This window comes from Zootoca vivipara, chromosome 5, assembly GCF_963506605.1.
Source record: "Zootoca vivipara chromosome 5, rZooViv1.1, whole genome shotgun sequence".
NCBI lineage: Eukaryota > Metazoa > Chordata > Lepidosauria > Squamata > Lacertidae > Zootoca > Zootoca vivipara.
In genome coordinates this window covers 11,540,567-11,555,072 of record NC_083280.1, presented here as the reverse complement: position 1 = coordinate 11,555,072, position 14,506 = coordinate 11,540,567, and the positions used below count along the sequence as shown (strand labels likewise).

General features: G+C 44.5%; 1 protein-coding gene across 3 annotated transcripts in view; it reads left to right on the top strand.

Moving 5' to 3' along the window:
* The window catches only part of KCNMB2 (potassium calcium-activated channel subfamily M regulatory beta subunit 2), a 282,179-nt gene that overhangs the window by 187,220 nt on the left and 80,453 nt on the right, over positions 1-14,506 (top strand). The window contains exon 1 of one of the 3 annotated variants that reach the window (XM_035133240.2): positions 7,261-7,595. The exons of 1 other annotated variant lie outside the window; for it this stretch is intronic. The gene's annotated coding sequence lies outside the window, so the exon portion shown is untranslated. Of the gene's footprint in view, positions 1-7,260; positions 7,596-14,506 lie in introns of those variants that run through there. One more of the 3 variants, XM_035133239.2, reaches the window with a different exon arrangement.

The following is a 14,506-nucleotide window of genomic DNA, read 5'->3' as shown; positions in this document are numbered from 1 at the left end:
GATACCAGTACTCAAGGTTTGGCATATGGACTCTATACACAGAGGTGCCAGATAGACGCCATGACCAGTAGCCGTTCATAGACCTGAAGTAAAGGTGAAACATTGCACAAAGGGGCTTCCATCCGATACTATCAATTGCAGAGCAGAGCTTCCTTCTGCTCCTGGTTCAGTACAATGGACAAGGCTCCAGAAGCAGCTGGTGAAGGACAACTTTGAGTGCAAACTTTAGGAGACAATCATTTGAGAAAATAATAATGAGGTTGTGCATATGGGTACCACTGGCCAATCTTCTTCTGAGGCCTCATTTTGGGTGTCATCATTTCCCCATCTCCTCTGCCACGTTAGAAATACAAGGGGTATGTATCTGAGGCAGGTGGAACCCTGGACATAGCTGCCAAGTTTTCCCTTTTCTCGCAAAGAAGCCTATTCAGCATAAGGGAAAATCCCTTAAAAAAAGGGATAACTTGGCAGCTATGACCCTGGAATGGCATGCCAAGGCTGGTTTGCCTGGCTCCCATCACTGTCAATCAGATGACTGATGGGAGTTGTAGTCCAAAACATCTGGAGTGCATCTGGAGGTTGCTGCCACTTGGTAGTGAAGACTTTCATTCCAGCCTGTTTTACTGAGCTCCAGATGATATTTATTCAGCTACTGGCTTTCTCGGTTCATTGTAGCTTGTGCTAGAGTTTCACTTATATTTTGTTATTTTTATTGCTATTCTTGTGTACTATTATTATCTGATGCCTTGAATATTAGAAAAACATGATGCATGAACTACTATCGCTAGACACTGGAAAGATCTTTCGGGGGCCACCCTTACAGCATGGTATATAGCATAGCAAGGTGTGAGAAATAGCCTTACTAGAAAAACTCACCTATAAGCTAAGAGTAGCAAGAGGACAAAAAGACACTTTTTATTTTTATTTTATTTGCAATATGGAATTATTTTATTCAGTATGTAAAAGACAACTTCCACAATCTGAGTGCACATCCAGCTTTTCAGAGTATATGGCTGTATCTCTACCCCCTCCCACACTCTCTCAGTGCACATTGTTGTATGGGTTTGTAGTCCTTTTTGTTTTTGCTTTTGTTCTTTATTATCCTGAGAATTGTGTAACTGTGCTCCTGGCAGTACTCTCTTTCCCTTACCTCGCCTCCCCCACCCCAGTTTTTATTTCTATTGTTATTTCATTGTTTATATTTGCTACATATCTCTGAATTCCATTTTGAAACAAAGTGCCTTTTTAAGTTATGGAAACCTGCAAAATTATGTTCGTTGTTGGTGTGTGTGTGTGTGTGTGTGTGTGTGTTTTTAAAAAAATATCATTTTACATTTCTGCATTTTTCAAAACCTTTTTTAAAAAAAACTATTTCCACAAAAGAAAAGCATGAGGCAAATGCTGGAAAAGAATCGAGAAAAATGCATTTGATGGCACAATCCGCATTGCTGTGCAACCGCAAGAAACTAGCTTAAGACTTAGTCCCCCCTTGTCGATGGTGTTTGTTACAGTATGACTGCAATTTCCTAATTTGTGCTCTAAACCTTCTATCTATGTCTATATAGATATGGAAACCAAAGGATAAGGAACCTGCTACACAAGGCTGGTGGGGAGGGAGTCGGCAGTGGGCTCAGACACCCCATAAGAACAGTACAGCATCCCCACTGCCAGGGGGCAAGTTCATTTTACATCTCTCAAGCTGCCATTTAGCATGTGCCAAAGTCTTCTTCTGTGTAACAATAAGGAAAGGTCAGTCCGATGCAGACAGGTGCAAGAGTCGTGAAGAAGGAATCTGACAATAAAGGTTAGCTAGTTAAATGTCATCACTAAAGGGAAGAGAACTCAAGCTGCTGTGAACACATGAAGAAGTTGATTTATTCTGTGTCTGATGGCTTGGCCACCATTCCAGGCCACGGGTAGCCAATGTGGACCCTCCAGTGGTTTTGGGACTCCAACTCCCTCCATCCCTGATCGTTATCTGTACTTGAAGGGGCTAGTGAGAATTGGGAGTCCAACAACATCTTTCTCCCTTTGCAGTAGTCCTAAAATTGTGGGATACCCTCCTCACAGAGGTGTGTCTAGCATCTTCATGGTACATCTTCTGCCATAGATGCTGAGGATAGACCTCTTTACCCTGACCTGTGATGGTTATGGTCTTTTGTTTTGGGAGAACCATCTCTTTTGTTGAATCCATACTTCTGCACTGGCTGGAACAGTTTTGCTGCTTTACTTACATGTATCACTGTATGTTGCATTTTTGTATCCCATATGGGGACCTTGTGGTGACAGGTGTATAAGAAAACTTATAATTACATTAATAAATAACTTACACCTGAAGGTTACCCCAGTGTAGACTAATGCTCCCTTGTTCTGAGTAGCGAGAATTATCCCAGGTCTCCTGCAAGGATCTCTTTGAACCCGGCCACCTAAAATTGTACCTGGAGCCTTCAGCTTTGAAAATATGTGTCCTGCCACAGACCTATAACAGACTCCTGCTCTGCCTAAATCTGAGGGATTGTGGGGCTCGGAGCTCATCTCCTCACCAGCATACAGCTCATGATTGGGCCAGGTCTAAACCACTGAGCCATACATTCTGTGGCGAAGACACGAGCCCCACACCCCCTTGCAACATGGCTGTAGATATTAAAGATTTATAATGGTTCTCATTAGTGCCACAAACCGAAAGCTTTGGCAGATTAATCTGCCAAATAATCTGCAAAGTATTTGGGGTTGCTCAAATAAAGATGTAATTGCAGATTAAAATCTGCACATGTATATACACAGACACAGTTAATTGGCAATGCTGTCAGCAACCAAGGTTATGTGACATGGGACTCTTGCTGGACCTCTTGCCACAGCAGGCAATGCAGATGTGACAGCCCTATCTAATGTGTGCCAAAGGAGATAAAAAATAAATTAAAACAGCTTTTCCTTCTGTTCTGTATCCAAAGCCAGGAAAATAGCTTCACACCATGAATTGAGCTGTTGGCCTCCTTTCTTCACAAGATTAGGGGGGGGGGAGGCACCTTCATTAAAGGCTCTACAATATGTAGATTTATTTAAATCTAATAAATAGATGGGTTAGTGGATTCAAGAGCTAGAATGCTGCATTAGATATGTGGTTGTCACTGCATAGAAGAGACCTGAGTTCCGGTCCCCAGTCAGCCATGTTGGGCTGGCACAGAGGGTTTTGTTCAGACGCCACTGCTCTGGTCCCAAGCCATGAAGGGCTTTCCAAGGTCAAAGCCAGCATCTTTAACGGGGTCCAGAAACAGACTGGGAACCAGCGATGTGGGCAAAGTACTGGCATGATATGCTCATGCTGTGCAATTCCTGTTAGCAGTCCTGCAGCTGTGTCCTGAACAAACATAGATATGATAATGAACTGTTTGCTGGTATTTATACTAGATTGTAGCATTCCATCAAACTCTTCCAAAATTCCATCACGCTGGCCAAGAAATAGAACCCGTGGGGATATGTAAATAGTGGCTGGTGTGGACCTCATTGTGTTTATCTCAGCTTCCATCTGGGACCAAGTTGAAGTGGGGGGGGGAACCTGGAATTACATGGGACAGATTTAGCTCATCACACACACACACACACACACACACACACACACACACATGGTTTCCTTGAGTACATGTCTTTACTCATGTATAGATACATATGTTTGTTTATATCTCATATATACTTACATGCAGGGTCCCTCTGAACTTTCACAGGCAAATATTTTCATCATGAAAGGGGGTCTTTTGGAGGACGTATGCATTTGCCACTGTTTGCAACCCCCACCCATTGGTGCCATTTTTTGTCTTCCTCTTCACAATGTGACCCCAGCCAATTGGGGATCACATTGCCATTCTGATGGCATTACAGTGCCAACCATCCAATCAAATCTGGCATTGTGATTTGGTCACGTTGAGGGCAGCTGCCGCCAATTCAGAGCGGTTTCAATGCTTCCTATACTGCACTGCCCTCATTCTGCATGGAGGTGGGGAGGAAAGGTGAATGTGGCTGCCATTCTAGCCTCTGTCACCACCTGGGTGCCTAGGTACCCCACACAACAAATTAGGGAAGGTAAAGAGAGTGGCTAGTGTGGCTACTTCCTCTTAGGTAATATGGTTGAAACATCAGCCTTCTTCACAGCTTACTCCTTATATTAAAAAGTGAGGAGTGATTTTCATTGCCCATGAACAAGTTAGATGGGTGCATTTCAGCTTTGTTCTGCTTATATATGGCCCACAAGATATATAAATGCAGGGTGTAAATTGAAATAGTGCATGTAAATAAGGCTGCAAACTTCAACACACTCCCTAGGGGGCCAGCCTCACTGAATGCAATAGTATTCAGTACTGAGTAAATGCACAAAGCATCACACTGTAAAGAAACCAGGGGCACAGAAGGTTGTTGGACCACAACTCCAATAATAATAATAATAATAATAATAATAATAATAATAATAATAATAATAATTTATACCCCACCCATCTGGCTGGGTTTCCCCAGCCACTCTCGACGGCTTCCAACGGAAAAATAAAATAAAATAATTGATTAAACATTAACTCCCTAAACAGGGCTGCCTTCAGATGTCCTCCTAAAAGTCTGGTGGTTATCTTTCTTCTTGGTAGTAGCGGGTGCCACTACCAAGAAGCAACAAGGCCAATGGTCGGGGTGATGGGTATTGTAGTCCAGAAACATCTGGAGGGCCACATATTCCATACTCAAAATACATAAATGAGAAGCTGTCTGTCACTCATTCCTATTGGAAAAAGTAAAAGTCAGCATTCAGATGGTGGGTGCAGTTGCCTAGCACTACCTCAGCTGAGCTATGACTGACAGAGGCCCTGGCATGGTCATCCGGTCAATTCAATTCTTTCCTAAATTATTTTATACTTTTACTTTCCCCCAAGTCTCTCCTTAGGAACACAGGAATGTAGGAATCAGATTTATACCAAGTCAGACCATTGGCACATCCAACTCAGTATTGTTTTTACCAGATAGATAGATAGATAGATAGATAGATAGATAGATAGATAGATGAGAGAGAGAGAGAGAGAGAGAGATGATACACGCTAAGCTTATTTTTATAAATGGATGCATAACTTTGTTGTTGTTCCAACATATTTTGGGGAGGTGCATGCTTTGTGGGTGGGGGGCTGGTTCTCTCTCTCTCTCTCTCTCTCTCTCTCATATCTTATTTTTGCATTGTGCTCCAAAGGGAATGCTCTTCTTGTTTTCTTAAGTGGCACTTGCAGCAAAAGGCATGGAGGGGGGAAAGCAGCCTTTAAAAAGAAATTTTCAGTAAATAAATGAATGAAATTCCCTTAAACTGTCTTTGGAACCCCTATCCCCTTAAAAATAAAAACCAGGAGCGGAGCCATGTTCAGGAGTAAGGAGAGGGTGGGAGAGAGGGAAGGGCCTTTGGGCTATGGGATGTGTGCACAGCTGGTAAATTGATATAGTGTGGAGAAGTTCAGAGCATTCCGCTTCTCTCTTCCTAATGACAATGACACACTGGTTCACCTTCCCTCTCCTGCACAGCTCTTAAAGGTACAGGAAAGCCACCAAGACTATATCTGCATTCTCTCTCTCTCTCTCTCTCTCTCTCTCTCTCTCTCTCTCTCTCTCTCTCTCTCTCTCTCTCTCTCTCTCCTAAAGGCGTGGATTGCAGGTGCCATGGCCTACTTGAAACCAGAGGGTTGTGAACCTCACTTTGAACAGCTTTTATGTGACAACATGTCTTCTCCCAGGCAATGCCAGCCTTTAACAAAAGCAAGCACGCAGCCTGGAGGAAAACATTGAAGAGGCTGCGATTAGGCACACAAAGAGAGGGGTCAGCTGGTGCGCTAATTGCCCAGGAAGCGGGTTACTAAGCAGCACCTCCTAACCCAGTTGTTATTCCCCTGGGACGCTGCCATCCACTCCAACCTTTGCAGCCTGCTGTCTGTCTTGCTCAAGACCCAAATCAAAATGTCTCGTTAGTACAGACGGTGAAACACCCGCAACAACAACACCCTTTCTCATCTTATAGCAAAATGGCAAGCAGAGGGCCCAAATACTGTAGCATTTGATAACAGTAAGTTGGTAGTTCATCTCCCCTCCCCACACAGTTCCCCCCCTCCAAAAAAATATGTAGGCTTTCCCAACCAAATTACAGATCAGGAAATGGGTGTTTCCCTGATTCACCCTCCTCCGCGCAATGAATTTACACAGCCAACAGGCATGCGGGGTCTCTAGGTAAAAAGTACCTAGGCTACCATTCTTCATTCTCACTGTATTTTATCTTTAAATCGAGCCGTGTGTGTGTGTGTAATCATTGGAGAGGAACATCTAGTTACCAAGGAGACTCCTAGATGAATCAGAGAGGCTGGCTGGTATCTTCTTTAATTCACGAGACCATAACATTTTAAACGAGAGGAGGAAATACGATGCCAAGTCTGAGAGAGACGAGCTTCCCCTCCTCTCGCTGCCTTGCCGTGAGAAGGCGTTGTTAGCTGGCGGAATCGAGGAACAGATTACGGCGGAGTGAAGGGGGATTTCTCCGGGTCGCTGTTTGGTTCAGGGAGAGAACAAAAGGCAACAAGAGACCATTCAAGGGCAAAGTGGCCCTTATGGAGGTGGCAGGAGAAACAGCTGGAAAGCCACGTTTCCCACCCAGGAGGGGAGAGCAAGGCAGAGAGTCCGGGGAGCCCCCGAGATGCGTTGGTCTCGTCGTCGTTCTGCACCCTCGGCGCTCCTGCGAATAAAGACCCTGCCTTTTCTTCGTGGACTTTTCCACGGCTGGAGGGAGAATGGCGCTACCGGGTTTCTTTAAAATCCCGAGAAAAGACCCTCATTCGTATTCAGCATCGGGAGATCTCGCCAGCCTCTCGGAAGGTGCCGGCCGCCGCTGCTTGAAATCCTGGCAGTGAAACGCTCCTCTCGGTGCCTGACTCGGACACAGTTTCACCAACTGGCAGGTGAAGTGACAAGTTTGGCAAGGGGCAGAGGGACTTGGCTTCACCACAACACCAGCCCAGACATCCCTTGCCTGCCAGAGGGGGTTCCCATCATGTCTATGGAGCGTGTGAAGGGCTCCGGCAGTAGGAGAGATGTAAACACAGCAGGGAGTGAGTGGCGTTTTCAGAAATGTGGCAATAGACTGGGAACAAAGTTTGGCTGAAAGAAGCTTGGCTTTTATAGACCTTTCAAGCAGCGAGAGAGTTTCTCTCTCTCTCCCCCCCCATATCCCACCCCACCCCACCCCACCCACCCCCTTTCAAATGGATTGGCGTAGCTCCTTTTAAGAACAATCTTGAACTTTGTTTTGTTTTATTTTCTCCTCCTTTGCTTTGCCATTCTCCCCACCCACCCCCTTTCCCGGTTGAGAAACAAAATTGTTCAAGGAAGCATCATCGGAATGTTGAGAAAAAGCACAAAATCATTCTAACCGCTAGAACTGAAGGCTCAGGGAAGGATCCCACATGGAAATCGCTTGGTTTCTCAGCAAAGGTGACAACTACAAAAGTATGTAGATTGAAAGGAGGAAAGCCACCGTGTGTGTCAGAGTCAATTGAAATCTCCATATTTGGAACAGCCGGACCACCGTTGCTAAGGTAACGTTATCAATTAAAGGTTTCTTAATACACCAGGACACAGTGAAATGTATCAGTGTGTGTATTTTGTGTGTATGTGCCTACATATATATGATAAATTGAATGCCTTCTAGGAATGGGATGTTATTCAACGATCCTGACCTCCCATTATTAGGCATGTTTTACAATACAGTATGGATTTCTAGGATGGGAAGATCTGGTAGGAAAGGCAACTAGAGTGTTAGTGAAGGATTCAAATCAAGGACCCTTTTTTCAAGGCAACTATTTTGAAGTGCTTTTGTGACATGTATAATACTCCCTGAAATGAGCTGCCTGTAGCATTTATGAGCTGAAACGAAAGGCTAACCAGAATACAGTAGAAGGAATAATGTTTCCGTGATGGGCATTGTGAGGCTTAATGTTGGTAGAATTAAGTAGTCTGGTTTTTATCATCTTGGTCTGCAAATTTGGGTAAGAGGAATCTTCCAAAAAGGTTGGAATTGGTGATAGTTAAAAACAGCATTAGAATGTTGAAAATCAGTGAGGAAAATGTGAAACCTTTACTGCACACCAAGGGACAGCACAATAAAATTCCTAGCAGTAGCCGAAAGCTGATCACTAATTTCCTGTTGTTTTCTTTTCTTTTAAATGATACCTGCTTTTAGAGAAAGACTGTAAGTTCAGGCTATGACATTACAGTTCATCATCTAAGGCATTTCTTATTTGCCTTCTGGCTAAGGGGACATGAATTTAGAATATACTGGCAAATATGTCTGTTCTCCCAAGTTTGACAATATCCTAAGTTTTTGCTGCCAGACTTTTTCAAAGATTTGTTTGTTTTCGTTTTACTTGATGACAGTGTGTTTCAAATATATACTTACCAGCACTTAACTCTCATGTAGGGTCAGCAGTGCTTTGATGTGATAAGCAACATCCCACCCTAAGCAGGTTTACTCACAAGTAATTTCCCTTGAATTCAGTGGCACTCACAGCCTCATCCAACACATGCTCGGAAGTGAGCAAGGTTGGGGTTGTAGGCTATCTTTGAGTAGCATGCAATTTCTCCTGGCTAGCAAAAGTTAATTTAATGCTTGCTCTGAATCCCCCTGCCCTGGAGACTGGTTATGTGGTGCACAGGCATCAGGAAATGTCACCAATTTCACTGTGTCTTAGCTGTGACTTTCTTTTTTTTGCCATGTGAGGATATTGAAACATTTCAGGGGTGAGTGGTTTATTTGACATGGAAAATCAACTGAAGTATGGAATACTTTTGTGTTTTGCCCCAAGGTCATCTAGAAAGGCAGAGAAGTTGGTTTCAGGTGAAGCCTTGGCCTCTGGCTCAGAGGGAAAGATTGAGAGGCCCACTAAACTCATTTCTTCTTCTGACCTTTGCCAAGTTTACAGCAGTCTAAAAGCGACAGTGGAAGTTAGGGAAAGTTGAGCACCGAGAATCTAAATGCTTGGACTGTATTGTACATGTGCCTGGGTTAATGAGAATTGAGTGTGAGTACTAATACAAGAGAAACCAGTCGCCCATTTAACAAACTTCTAAGGTGGGAAAGAACTCGGTTTGCGGGTTTCGTTTATCCTTCACTGTACCTCAACCTATCATTTCTGTCTACTTCAGTCATCTGACAAAGTTGTTTGTTGCCTACAAATTCCACACCGAAACAAGTTGGTTAGCCTTTGTGGTACCATGAAACACCTTTTGTTTGATATACTCATTCTGTAAATTCCTTTCCTTTCAGCCTGATCTATAAAGTGTGGCATCACATTTGTGTTTGTTACAGAAAACAAACATTCAGATTTCCTCCCTGCCCCCTTTAATATATATAATATACTGAACTTAGGGGAGACGGACTCCTTTCTCTGCATTTTTCCCTCCACTAACTTTGGTGTCAGTATAGAAACTTCCTTAACTCCCCGTCCCCAGTGAGCCCCCTGGTCTGAAAGACGATATGCACTGCTGTCTCTGCTGCGCACGACAACAGCTATGATGGGGGGGGATCTCTTGGGATTCATTTGGCATGTTAAACTGCTGGGTTTGGATGGTTTTGCTTGGCAACTGACCCAATGTGAAAATCTTCTGAAGACCAATCAAGAGGCAAGGTCATCCTGTGAGCCATGCAGTTGCTGCATGCTGCGCTGCCTAGCTGAAGACTGGCACGTGGGTCCGGGTTCACTCATTTGAGAGGCAGCATTATCAGCTTCTAGAGTGGAGGAGAGAGCATGCCCATTTGGGAACTGGCTTTCCTGGGTGATACGGGTGGTCCTTCAATGGACTCTGGTGGGAACCCGTTCCCAGCCTTGCTCCGATGCCAGAACATATTCCACTCAAGGAAGGCGCAACCAAGGAAAGGGGGAGATCACCAAGAAGACCCAACTTGGCTGGCCCTTCCAAACACTGGTAAATATCTCTCTCTCCCTCCCCTGCTTCCTCCCTCTTTCTATCCCTTGAGCCTATGCTAGCTTTTAAAAATATCTCCCTAAAATTGGATATCACTCTTCAAGACCATTGAGAGCGTCTATGCTGCTCCACGGGAGAGTGCACAATTTTCACAAATGATGCTAAGAAGCTTTTGCATGGGGAAGTTTTAAGTTGACTATAAATTCTACCCAAATGTAGGTTCTGCGCTGAAGTCTGGAAGGTAGGAAAGGTTGTGCCAATACCAACTGAAGCATCTTTTGTAAAAAATGGCCTGCACGCTACATCCTTGTGCAGCTCCTTTATTCAGATTGATGTGTTGTCTTGATAGTCTATGTAAAATGGTGGTGGTGATCTGAGCATTGTGAATAGTTTTGGAATAATGAAGAATTTCCCATTGAGGGACACTTGAGTCTTGAGATGGCAGAGAAAGCGTAGAGAGGAGAATGGAATGCGGGTGTTCCTGTTTCACCAATTTTGGCATCATTTGCCCACCCGAGTGGCTGTGATGATAGAGTGATGAATGGCAGAGAAGATTATAGTGAATTTCAGGCAGGTACATAGGGAGTGCTAATGTTTATGGTAATTGCTCAGGAACATAGTACTTAGATTTTAACATGAACCATTACTCAAACTTGTCTATATGTTATTGAACTTGGAAGGTGTTGCCTCTAAACCTAGAAGCACGGTGCTGGATTGGGACTAGTGATGAAGGAATGTCACTCTTCATGTGTTCAAGTGTGCTCTCTTCTCTGTTAATATATCCAGGGCTGAGTCCTGGAACTGAAAACAAGGTCTGTACAATGTGGTGTAATTGGATTGGGCTAGGGATATCTGGGTTTAAATCATCATGGAGATGGTGAGAGGCCACATAGGGGAAGAAGAAGAGTCAAAAGTTTACAGCTGATAATATGCATCCATTGAAACTGCTTGGGTCAGAAGTCAGGGAACACAAACGCTCTGCTTATGATGTTTGATCATTTCACAGGTGCAAGTCATTGCTTGAAGTTGTAATCACCAAGTGTTGAGCATGCAACTATGTGAACTTGCCCTCTGTCCCTCCATTCAAAGGACAGTGGTACCTCTACTTACGAATAACTCTACTTACGAATGTTTCTACTTACGAATGGAGCTCCGTCCGCCATCTTGGATGCGGTTTAGATAGGATTTTTTTCTACTTACAAATTTTTAGATAGGGTTGCTTCGACTTACGAATTTTTTCTCCCAATGCATTCCTATGGGATTCGACTTACATTTTTTTTCGACTTACGAATGTGCGTTTGGAACGCATTAAATTCGTAAGTAGAGGTACCACTGGATTTAGTTTCTTACAGTCCATTGTTTTGATGGCATCTACAACTTATTTTATGGGGCAATGCAAGGGTCTCCCTGGGTAAGATGCTTGTATCCAGACTTTGCAAGCCACATAGCAAAAACTCATTGCTATGAATCAGAAAATCCTGGATTCATATCTTGCTTCTGTCTAGAAACTTAGTAGAAAGTCTTAGGATGTCACTATCTATCAACCTCTGCTCTCTCACATCATCTACCTACATAGGGAATATAAATGTACACTTAGAGTCAAAGGTTTACTTTGTGTTGCAAGGGAAGGGGCATAGCTCAGTGGTAGAGCATCTGCTTGGCATGCAAATGTCCTCAGGTTCAACCCTCAGCATGCCCAGGTAGGTCTGTCTGGGAATATCTTCTGCCTGAAACCCTAAAGTGATGCTGCCAGACAGCATAGAAAATTATGAGCTAGATAGACCAATGGTTTGATCCAGTATAAGGCAACTTCCCATAGTGTATCAAATGACTCTTGGAAAACTTCACCTGTGCTCCCCATTCAGTGACAAGTTGGTAAAGGTAAAGGGACCCCTGACCATTAGGTCCAGTCGTGACCGACTCTGGGGTTGCGCGCTCATCTCGCATTATTGGCCGAGGGAGCCGGCGTATAGCTTTCAGGTCATGTGGGCAGCATGACAAAACCGCTTCTGGCAAACCAGAGCAGCACATGGAAACGCCGTTTACCTTCCCGCTGTAGCGGTTCCTATTTATCTACTTGCATTTTGACGTGCTTTCAAACTGCTAGGTTGGCAGGAGCTGGGACCAAGCAACGGGAACTCACCCCGTCACAGGGATTCGAACCGCCGACCTTCTGATCAGCAAGCCCTAGGCTCAGTGGTTTAACCACAGCGCCAAAAGTCAAGCAGCTGCAATCCACTAATTCATTTCTTGTAGGAATAAAAGCTCTGAGATATGCACAGTTCTTCCCACCCATATTGGTTGCAGGATTCCCTGTGTTACTGTCAGTCCTCAACCACAAGTTACATGCAAGGGTGCAGGCATGTGTAGTATGCCTGTCTACTCAACCAGCAAACATAATGAGATCTTTTACTCAGAGTCCTGGTGTACCATGGGGAGATTACATTATACACTAGTATGTGGAATAATTAGTACTCAGTCAACATAACGGAGCTTTGAATCAAAGAAGGTACAGTATTATTGCAAAGCCAAAACATTGATTAATATGCAGATTGTTACAGGATTTTAAAAGGTTGGTTAAGCAACCAGAATTCAAATCAGGCCAGCAGCATAGTTACAGCTAAGACAGTGCAAAGTAGGAAAGCTCACCTACCAAATATGGAGAAAGGGGGGAATTGAGAAACATCAAGCAAACAGAGTCCAATTGGTATGTTGTTGTTTAGTCGTTTAGTCGTGTCCAACTCTTCGTGACCCCATGGACCAGAGCACGCCAGGCACTCCTGTCTTCCACTGTTTCCCGCAGTTTGTGTTAGTAGCTTTCAGGACACTGTCCAACCATCTCATCCTCTGTCGTCCCCTTCTCCTTGTGCCCTCCATCTTTCCCAACATCAGGGTCTTTTCCAGGGAGTCTTCTCTTCTCATGAGGTGGCCAAAGTATTGGAGCCTCAGCTTCACGATCTGTCCTTCCAGTGAGCACTCAGGGCTGGTTTCCTTCAGAATGGATACCGTAGGTTTGATCTTCTTGCAGTCCATGGGACTCTCAAGAGTCTCCTCCAGCACCATAATTCAAAAGCATCCATTCTTCAACGATCAGCCTTCTTTATGGTCCAGCTCTCACTTCCATACATCACTACTGGGAAAAAGCATAGCTTTAACTATACGGACCTTTGTCGGCAAGGTGATGTCTCTGCTTTTTAAGATGCTGTCTAGGTTTGTCATTGCTTTTCTCCCAAGAAGCAGGCGTCTTTTAATTTCGTGACTGCTGTCACCATCTGCAGTGATCAAGGAGCCCAAGAAAGTAAAATTTCTCATTGCCTCCATTTCCTCCCCTTCTATTTGCCAGGAGGTGATGGGACCAGTGGCCATGGTCTTAGTTTTTTTTTATGTTGAGCTTCAGACCATATTTTGCACTCTCCTTGGTATAAGAGCGGGTATTAGATAAGTAAGTGCCACTAGCAACAGCAGGGCTAAGCTTAGGAACTGGAGGGAGGGGAAAGAGTCAAGATTTTTGAAAAAGAGAGGGAATCTCACCTCCCCTGGGCCAGACAGAAGGAGGTGGGAAGCTGAGTCTGGAAGTTGTTCTTGGCATAAGACTAACAAGGGTTTCTGGGGTCAGTTGCAGGCAGGATCTGGGATGAGCTGAGCCCTGCAGGTGCACTGTGTAGCTTCCTTGTGGGGTTGGCATGCAGCAATGCGCACCCTGGGGTCCTAACTAACCCATGGGTAAAACAGCAAACATAAGGGAAGGGAGACCTAGGAATCAGGGGTGGAAGGGAGCCATGCTGTCTCTTCGAAGGAGCAGTATGAGTGTCCCATGAGATGGACCCTACAAGAGAACACCCAGGGCATGTTCATCCTGGCTCAGCCAGCTGATCTCTGGACATAGCAGTGGGAGGTGAGGTGGAAGTTAGGCTTGATCCTCATTCGGCTCCATCGTATGGCCTGGAAAGCCAGCAAGGGCATTTTATTTTAAAGGCTTGCTTTCCCACTGCCAGGCTGAGGGAGAGCAGCCACAGCAACGCTGCTGCTGAATGGAGTACAGATCAGGGGTAACTTTATCGTGGCTTAACAACACCGGCTCGCTTTATGCTGGCATCTTGTGTGTAGGATTGCTCCCAAAGCCATCCTAAGAGATCTCAAAGCTCTTTACCCACAGGATCCAGGAGCGCTAAAACACACAGTAAAGTTCAATGCATGCATGCAAGTACTTATAAGTGTCAACCAGTAAAACACTCAAAAGAACAGCAAGAGACTCAAAACAAAATTACTGAGGCTGAAAATGTTAAGCGGTATAGTCTAGTGGTCAGCAGTGGGATAATGCTAGGGCAAAAAAAAGACATTTCCAAGAAGCATCTAAAAAACACACTACATTGGGGTAGTCAGTGTGACACCCTCGAGATGTTGTTGGACTACAACTCCCATCAACCCCAGCCAGCATGGATGGTGGTCAAGAAAGTTGAGAGTCATAGTCCAACAACATCTAGACTAGAGGGCATCACATTAGCTAGGCTTGCATTGTGGACTC